The following is a 10,383-nucleotide window of genomic DNA, read 5'->3' as shown; positions in this document are numbered from 1 at the left end:
ACCCTCAGAAAGGAACTAGAAAATATAAGGAGGAGCCAAGAAAAACTAGAACATTCATTTGCAGAGATGCAAACTGAACTAAGGGCAGTAAAAACCAGAATGAATAATGCAGAAGAACGAATCAGTGATATGGAAGATAGAATAATGGAAATCACTCAATCCGGTCAACAGACAGAAAACCGAATCAAAAAACTGGAAAGCAATATAAGAGACCTATGGGATAATATAAAGCAGGCCAATCTACGCATAATAGGAATTCCAGAAGGAGTAGAAAAAGATAAGGGGATGGAAAATATATTTGAAGAAATTATCGATGGAAACTTCCCAAATCTAAAGGATACTGGATTCAAGATACAAGAAGCACAGAGGGCCCCAAACAAACTGAACCCAAACAGACCCACACCAAGACACATCATAATAAAAATGGCAAAAGTTAGTGATAAAGAGAGGATCCTAAAGGCAGCAGAGAAAAACAGAATGTTACCTACAAGGGAACCCCCATAAGATTATCAGCTGATTTCTCTACAGAAACACTACAGGCCAGGAGGGAATGGCAAGAGATATTTAAAGTGCTCAAAGGAAAAAATATGCAACCTAGAATACTCTATCCAGCAAGAATATCATTTAAAATAGAAGGGGAAATAAAAATTTTTTCCAACAAACAAAAACTTAAAGAATACAGCAACACAAAACCCAGGTTAAAGGAAATATTGAAAGGGCTTCTCTAAACCAAAAAGAAAGGAAGGAAAGGGAATAAAAAAGAAAAGAAAAAAAAAAAAAAGAAGAAGAAGAAGAGGAAGAACTAGAACTGAGGAAACCGCAATCAGAGAGCAGTCATTCAAATAAGCCAGCATACAGATCTAATCATGAACATGCTTCAAACAAAATAAAATTAAAAAGAAAAAAATAAAAAAGAGTCATCAAAACCATAAAATGTGGGCAAGGGGTGTTAGGAAATAAATAACCCTTTTTGTTTGTTTGTATGTTTCTCTTCTTAATTTTAATATAGTAATGAAGTGTTTGAACTTACAGGACCATCAGGCTAAAACACACAATTATGGGAAGGGGTTAGCATACTTAAAAAACAGGGCAACCACAAGCCAAAACCAAATATTGCATTTGCAAAAAATGAAAAAAAATACACTCAAGCAGATAATAACAGGAGACCATCCAACCAAAAAAAAAAAAGAAAGGAAGAATGGAAAACCATAGAAACAACTGGAACACAAGGTTCAAATGGCAATAAATAATCATCTATCAATTATCACCTTAAATGTCAATGGACTGAATGCCCCAATCAAAAGACACAGAGTGGCTGAGTGGATAAAAAGGCAAAAACCTTCAATATGCTGCCTACAAGAAACTCACTTTAGGACAAAAGATACATATAGATTGAAAGTGAAAGGGTGGGGAAAAATATTTCACGCTAATAGACATGACAGAAAAGCAGGAGTTGCAATGCTCATATCAGACAAAATAGACTTTAAAACAAAAGACATCAGGAAAGACAAAGAAGGACACTACCTAATGATTAAGGGGTCCATCCAAGGAGAGGATGTTACTATCGTCAACATATATGCCCCAAATATAGGAGCACCCAGATACATACATCAAATATTAACAGACATAAAGGGGGATATTGATGAGAATACAATCATAGTAGGAGACCTTAATACCCCCCTCACATCAATGGACAGATCCTCTAGACAGAAAACCAATAAAGCAACAGAGATCCTAAAGGAAACAATAGAAAAGTTAGATTTCATTGATATCTTCAGGACACTACATCCGAAAAAATCAGAATACACATTCTTCTCAAATGCTCATGGAACATTCTCAAGAATCGACCACATATTGGGACACAAAGCTAACCTCAATAAATTTAGGAGCATATAAATTATCTCAAGTATCTTCTCTGACCACAATGCCATGAAATTAGAAATCAACAATGGGAAAAGGAAAGAGAAAAAACCTGCTACATGGAGATTAAACAACATGCTACTAAAAAACCAATGGGTCAATGAGGAAATCAAGAAGGAAATTAAAAACTATCTTGAAACAAATGATAATGAAGACACAACCTCTCAAAATCTATGGGATGCTGCGAAAGCAGTGCTCAGAGGGAAATTTATAGCAATACAGGCCTTTCTCAAAAAAGAAGAAAGATCCCAAATTGACAACTTAACCCTTCACCTAAATGAATTAGAAAAAGAAGAACAAAAAAGTCCTAACGTCAGCAGAAGGAAGGAAATTATAAAGATCAAAGAAGAAATCAATAAAATAGAGACTCAAAAAACAATAGAGAAAATTAATAAAACCAAGAGCTGGTTCTTTGAAAAGGTGAACAAAATTGACAAACCCCTGGCCAGACTCACTAAAAAGAGGAGAGAAAGAACCCAAATAACCAAAATTATAAATGAAAAAGGAGAAATCACAACGGATACAGCAGAAATACAAAAAACCATAAGGGAATACTATGAACAACTATACAGCAACAAGTTTGACAATCTGGAAGAAATGGACAATTTTCTAGAATCTTACAGCCTGCCAAAACTGAACCAAGTAGAAACAGACCAACTGAACAGACCAATCACTAGAAATGAAATTGAAGAGGTCATAAAATCACTCCCTACAAATAAAAGTCCAGGACCAGATGGCTTCACAGGTGAATTTTATCAAACATATAAAGAGGAATTGGTGCCCATCCTCCTGAAACTCTTTCAAAAGGTTGAAGAAGAAGGAATACTCCCAAAGACATTCTATGAGGCCACCATCACCCTCATTCCAAAACCAGGCAGAGATACCACCAAAAAAGAAAACTATCGGCCAATATCATTGATGAATATAGATGCAAAAATTCTCAACAAAATCTTAGCCAACCGAATCCAACAACATACCAAAAAAATCATACACCATGACCAGGTTGGGTTCATCCCAGGTTCACAAGGATGGTTCAACATACACAAATCAATCAGCATCATACACCACATTAACCAAAAAAAAAGTCAAAAATCATATGATCATCTCAATAGTCACAGAAAAAACATTTGACAAAGTCCAACATCCATTCATGATCAAGACCCTCGCCAAAGTGGGTATAGAGGGAACATTCCTGAATATAATCAAAGCCATTTATGATAAACCCACAGCAAATATAATCCTCAATGGGGAAAAACTGAAAGCCTTCTCACTCAAATCTGGAACAAGACAGGGATGCCCACTCTCACCACTGCTCTTCAGCATAGTTTTGGAAGTCCTAGCCACAGCAATTAGACAAACAAAAGAAATAAAAGGCATCCATATAGGAAGAGAAGAGATAAAACTGTCACTGTATGCAGATGACATGATACTATACCTAGAAAACCCTAAGGACTCAACCCCAAAACTACTTGAACTGATTAATAAATTCAGCAAAGTAGCAGGATATAAGATTAACATTCAGAGGTCAGTTGCATTTCTGTATACCAGCAATGAAATATTAGAAAAGGAATACAAAAATACGATACCTTTTAAAATTGCACCTCACAAAATCAAATACCTCGGAATACACCTCACCAAGGATGTAAAGGACCTATATGCCGAGAACTATAAAACTTTAATCAAAGAAATCAAAGAAGATGTAAAGAAATGGAAAGATAGTCCATGTTCCTGGATTGGGAAAATCAATATTGTAAAAATGGCCATATTACCCAAAGCAATCTACAGATTCCATGCAATCCCTATCAAATTACCCATGACATTGTTCACAGAACTAGAACAAACAATCCAAACATTTATATGGAACCACAAAAGACCCAGAATCGCCAAAGCAATCCTGAGAAACAAAAACCAAGCAGGAGGCATAACTCGCCCAGACTTCAAGAAATACTACAAAGCCACAGTCATCAAAACAGTGTGGTACTGGTATCAAAACAGACAGACAGACCAATGGAACAGAATAGAGAACCCAGAAATAAACCCTGACACCTATGGTCAATTAATCTTTGACAAGGGAGGCAAGAACATCAAATGGGAAAAAGAAAGTCTATTCAGCAAGCATTGCTGGGAAACCTGGACAGCTGCATGCAAAGCAATGAAACTAGAACACACCCTCACACCATGCACAAAAATAAACTCAAAATGGCTGAAAGACTTAAATATACAACAGGACACCATCAAACTCCTAGAAGAAAACATAGGCAAAACACTTTCTGACATCAACATCATGAATATTTTCTCAGGTCAGTCTCCCAAAGCAATAGAAATTAGAGCAAAAATAAACCCATGGGACCTCATCAAACTGAAAAGCTTTTGCACAGCAAAGGAAACCAAAAAGAAAACAAAAAGACAACTTACAGAATGGGAGAAAATAGTTTCAAATGATGCAACCGACAAGGGCTTAATCTCTAGAATATATAAACAACTTATACAACCCAACAGCAAAAAAGCCAATCAATCAATGGAAAAATGGGCAAAAGACCTGAATAGACATTTCTCCAAAGAAGATATACAGATGGCCAGCAAACACATGAAAAAATGCTCAACATCGCTGATTATAAGAGAAATGCAAATCAAAACTACCATGAGATACCACCTCACACCAGTCAGAACCGCCATCATTAATAAATCGACAAATAACAAGTGCTGGAGGGGCTGTGGAGAAAAGGGAACCCTCCTGCACTGCTGGTTGGAATGTAAACTGGTACAGCCACTATGGAGAACAGTTTGGAGATACCTTAGAAATCTATACATAGAACTTCCATATGACCCCACAATCCCACTCTTGGGCATCTATCCGGACAAAACTCTACTTAAAAGAGACACATGCACCCGCATGTTCATTGCAGCACTATTCACAATAGCCAGGGCATGGAAACAACCCAAATGTCCATTGACAGATGATTGGATTCGGAAGATGTGGTATATATACACAATGGAATATTACTCAGCCATAAAAAAGAATGACATAATGCCATTTGCAGCAACATGGATGGAACTAGAGAATCTCATCCTGAGTGAAATGAGCCAGAAAGACAAAGACAAATACCATATGATATCACTTATAACTGGAATCTAATATCCAGCACAAATGAACATCTCCTCAGAAAAGAAAATCATGGACTTGGAGAAGAGACTTGTGGCTGCCTGATGGGAGGGGGAGGGAGTGGGAGGGATCGGGAGCTTGGGCTTATTAGACACAATTTAGAATAGATTTACAAGGAGATCCTGCTGAATAGCATTGAGAACTATGTCTAGATACTCATGTTGCAACAGAACAAAGGGTGGGGGAAAAAATGTAATTGTAATGTATACATGTAAGGATAACCTAACCCCCTTGCTGTACAGTGGGAAAATAAAAAATTATATAAAAAAATGAGAAATGAGAAAATTAAAAAAATAAATAAATAAAAAAGGGGAGGGGGCAAGAATCATATATTAAGAATATTAAGCGAAAATTTTATATGGCATAGGTTATAGTCTCAAAGTATCTCTCCACAAACTACTTATTAACTTCCTATAAATTATAAAGGGGAAATTATGATTACATAAGTAGAGAAACCTGAAGATACCACCTTAACCAAATGATGAAAATTAACATCACTACTAATGCCACAAATCTATCACATGTTTCCTGACATAATGCACTGAGGACACAGGTCACTTTCATGGTATTGCTGGGGAAAGGGGGAAAGCCCAGCCTAAATCTAATCATAAGGAAAGATTTGACACACCTGAACTAAAGGGTGTTCTACAAAACTCATGAAAGACAAAAGCCAGACAACTATTCTAAAGGAGATTAAAAAGACTCTGTAACTAAAGGCAATATGCGATTCCAGTTTGATCCTGGGTTGAATCTTGAGGAAGGGAAAGCTTGCTCTCAAAAACTCCACTGGGACAGTTAGCAAATTTTGCAAATTGAATGTGAATTAGATAATAGTATATACATGGTAAATTTTCTGAATTTGATACCTGTACTGTGATTACATAAGAAAATGTGTTTGTTCTTAGGAAACAGACCTGAAGTATTTAGGGATAAAGACAAAAGTGATGATATCTGCAACTTATTCTCAAACAGTCCAGAAAAAAAATGTTTATGTGTGTGTTACAGAGAGAAACAAAGAATGTAACAAAATATCAGTAGTTGGTTAATCTGGACAAAGAGTATATTCAAGGTCCTTGTAATACTGCAGTTCTAGAATTTTGAAGATAATCAAAATAAAAAGTTAGAAATACTATAAAGTTGCTGCTTATATAAATAACAATTAAGAAGCAGGAAAGTATTAATGGTGTTATTTACCATAAATGCTCAAAGGCTATGGACCTAATGGGTCTCCCCCAGAATCTATATGATGAAGATTCAGTCCCCAGTGTGATGGTATCTGAAGGTGATTGGCTTTGGATGACATCATGGGTTGGGACCCTCATGATGGAATTAATGCGCTGATGAGAGGAAAAAGAGACTAGAGCTCTTTGCCTCCATCATGTGAGGGTGCGTCAAGAAGAGTCTTCACCAAGAGTCCAGCTGGGCTGGCACCCTGATCATGAACTTCTAGCCAAGGACTTTTAGCTTTCAGCACTGTGAGAAATAAATTTCTGTTGTTTAAGCCACTCAGCCTATGGTATTCGTCACAGCAGCCCAAGCTGACTAGGCACCAAATAACAGAAAGTCCTAAATATAAAGTGATCTCCCAATGAGAAGATTAAGGTTTTGGCAACAAATGCATAGGGTTTGGGACGTTTCCAACAACAACATTATACCTGGATTCCAAAAGTCCCTATTCACACTCCCACTAGACTGTGTTCATTTTTCTATTTAATGACTCACCACACAGGTGATTCCTGTACCACTTCTGGAAGCCTGAGTCAGTGAGGCCTCAGGTCGAGCTTGTACTGGCCCAGCCATCCAACTTGTGCTGGGCACCTACAGTTACCAGACACTAAATAGCACGAGGGATTGAGATGTGATTAGACAGGTTTCAACTCATAAAGAACACATAGTCCAGAGTTCCTGTTGTGACTCAGGAGGTTAAGGACCTGACATTGTCTCTATGAGAATGCAGGTTTGATTCCTGGCCTTGCTCAGTGGGTTAAGGATCCAGTTTTGTTGCCAGTTTGCAGCGTAGGTTGCAGATGTGGCTTGAATCTGACGTTACTGTTGCTATGGTGTAGGCTGGCAGCAACATCTCTGATTCAACCCCTAGCCTGAAAACGTCTATATGTGGCAGGTGTGGCTAAAAAAGAAAGGAAAAAAAAAGAAAAGAAAAGAGAGGGGGGAAGAAAAAAGAAAAGAGAAGGGGAAAAAAAATAGCCTAGAGGAGAACAGATATTTGTAGGAGAAAATATAATACAATGTGTGTGTGTGTGTGTGTGTGTGTGTGTGTGTGTGTGTGTGTATCTCCAGTGATCCTCTGGTCACGTTTTCATCAACTGATCAATAATAATACAAAATCCTATTTTACCTGTGTTTCTGTTCAAAGACATTTAATATGCATTTTTAGTTCATTAACATTGAATTTACCCAACACTGTAACTCATACCTAATTGAAGATCACCGCACTGCATCCATTTTCAGCTGTCTTGTTCTTTTCAGTGCTATATGCGGGGGGGGGGGGGGCACATTTTAAACAGCAGAATTATCAACAAAAAGCACAACATTGTGAAAAACGTGGCACTAAATAGACCGCAAAAAATATACTTGTTTACAGCATCAGTGTGGAAACAGGAAACAGGGCACCGAGGTGTTTGACTTTAGCTGAGAAGCAAGCCGCTCCCTCCGGGGGCTCAAATTTCCCACCGCAAGCGCATGTCTGCAAAAGTAATGTGCGTGTGAATTTGGAGATTTCAAGTGCCTTGTAGCAAGTAGGTTAACTTGCAAATCAGAATCCACAGGTAATAAAGTCCCTCTCCCTCTCTCTCAGCTTGTGGTGGCTTGTGGGCATGGCATTGTGTTGGAGGCAAGCCTTGGAGGCAAGAATGAGGATTCTATCCTCCAAGAGGTAAACACCTCAATTAATCTTGTAGCTGGAAACTACCATCTAATTGCCAGCTGAACTGAGTGGTTCCTCTTGATGCTCTAAAGGAAAGGGTGGATGGGGAGGAAGATGGGGAGAGAGCAGGGAAGATACAAGGGTGGGTAGGAGAAAAGGAAGGAAGACTGAAAACAAAATTCCCTGCCTGAATCTGGAGGGAGTGGGTGAAATTTTTCTATTTCTTGGCCCTTCCCCATTGCATCAGTATCTTCAAGTTAGTAGGAAATGAACAGAGAACATTTTTTCTTTTTTTTTTTTTTTTTGGCCACCTGGCGGCATATGGTGTTCCCAGGCCAGGGATCAGATACAAGCCACAATTGTGACAGCTGTGGCCATGCTGGATCCTTTAACTCACTGTGCCTGGCCAGGGATCGAACCTGCACCCTGGCACTGCCACACTGCCACAGGAGGAACATTTCATTCTTTCTTTTTCTTTCTTTCTTTCTTTCTTTCTTTCTTTCTTTCTTTCTTTCTTTCTTTCTTTCTTTCTTTCTTTCTTTCCTCCCTCCCTTCCTTCCTTCCTTCCTTCCTTCTTTCTCTTTCTTTCTTTCTTTCTTTCTTTCTTTCTTTCTTTCTTTCTTTCATCTTTGCTTTATAGGGCCACACCTGTGGCATATGGAAGTTCCCAGGCTGGGGTCGAATTGGAGCTATAGCTGCTGGCCTATACCACAGCCACAGCAACTGGGGATCTGAGCTGAGTCTGTGACCTACACCACAGCTCAGGGCAATGCCAAATCCTTAAACTGCTGAGTGAGGCCAGGGATGGAACCTGCATCCTCATGGATACTAGTTGGGCTTGTTACCGCTGATCCACCACTGAAACTTCTGAGAACAATATTTCTGAAATCATGTTCTTTGTTTCTAAATTATGAGCATTACCTTGCCATTAGCTTGCTCTTCAGCATTCAGAAGAAAATTGTTAGGAGTTCCCATTGTGGCTCAGAGGGTTAGGAACCTGATTAGTATTAGGATGAGGATGAGGGTTTGATCCCTGGCCTCACTCAGTGGGTTAAGGATCCAGCGTTGCCATGAGCTGTGGTGTAGGTTGCAGATGAGGCTTGGATCTGGCATTGCTGTGGCCCTGGCATAGCCTGGTAGCTGTAGCTCCAATTGGACTCCCTGCCTGGGAACTACCATTTGCCTCTGGTGCAGCTCTAAAAAGACAAAAAGACAAAAAAAAAAAAAAAAAAAAAAAAAAACTAGGAAAAACTTTCTCAGAGGGTTGGTAACACTGAGGTCTTAGAAACACTGGAACTATTTTTTCCTGTTCCTCTTCCTTCCTGTCTTTTTTGTGATATGTGTTTTATCATGGGATTGTAGAGCATTAGCAATGCCAGTGTCTTTAGAGACTGGGCAGGCCAACCCTCCTTTTCTGTAACTGGTAGAACCAAAGTCCTGAGACACTGGATGATCCTCCTGAGACCACACGTCGGCTGGGGTTAAATCCAACCCCACCCCCCAACCCCCACTTGGAGTTCTTCCAGCTGAGTGCATGGTGTGTTCTCCTTCATCATGGAACTTGTTGGGTCAATACTCAGATAGCTGATTATCCATTAACTACAGGGCAAAACCAATAGACCCCACCACAGCTTGCATACATGTTCTGCTAACATAAGAGTCCCTGGCCAGTTATGGGCTTACACAGAGAACACTGACTTTGAATGAATTTATTTTCACCCTTCCCCAGGCTGGCATTGGCCTTGGAGATGGGTGCTGGGTTCTCCCAACCAAGGCCTCTGCTCTGTGGGGTGGTGGAAATACTGGAGCTTATAGTCGAGTAGACCTGTTGGATGGATCTATCACCAGCTGTGTGGTTTCAGGCACAAATGCAATTTACTTTCTCTGGCACTAAGTTTTCTTACCAATAAAAATGGAGATGACATGTATATTTTACAGGGCTAAATGAGATTGCATATGTGATGTAGGCCCAGCCAATTGTAGGTCTTAGTATTTGGTCATTTTCATCTTTTTTCTTTTGGTTCCAAAGCATTAATGCCTATAAATGGAGTTTAGGTAGAGGGATTGGAGAGCCCATTACAAGTTATTTAAAGGTTTTTCTTGCTAAAATAAAATATTTTAGAACCAATTTATATGCAGTACAGAAAAATTTAAAATCAGAAAATAAAAAAGATGACAAGAATATTCCACTACAACTTCTTCTATGCATATATTACACACATTTTTATACAAAAATAATATACTGTGCCTACTATATTGTAAATTGCTTTTAAAATCCAATACTAGATCGTCAATTAACATATAAATAAACCCATAGGTACAACATAATTTATAATTACTACATAGTACTTCATCGACAATTTATTCAAGTATTCAAATTAATTCTTTTATAGACACGTAGATTGTTTTCTGCTGT

The sequence above is a fragment of the Sus scrofa genome, chromosome 13, assembly GCF_054392235.1.
Source record: "Sus scrofa isolate SSC_HxYL_T2T_F1_AM1 chromosome 13, Sscrofa_HxYL_maternal_Yorkshire_Landrace_v2.0, whole genome shotgun sequence".
Taxonomy (NCBI): Eukaryota; Metazoa; Chordata; class Mammalia; order Artiodactyla; family Suidae; genus Sus; species Sus scrofa.
The sequence above is the reverse complement of the archived record's forward strand: the minus strand, read 5'-3'. Positions refer to the sequence as shown.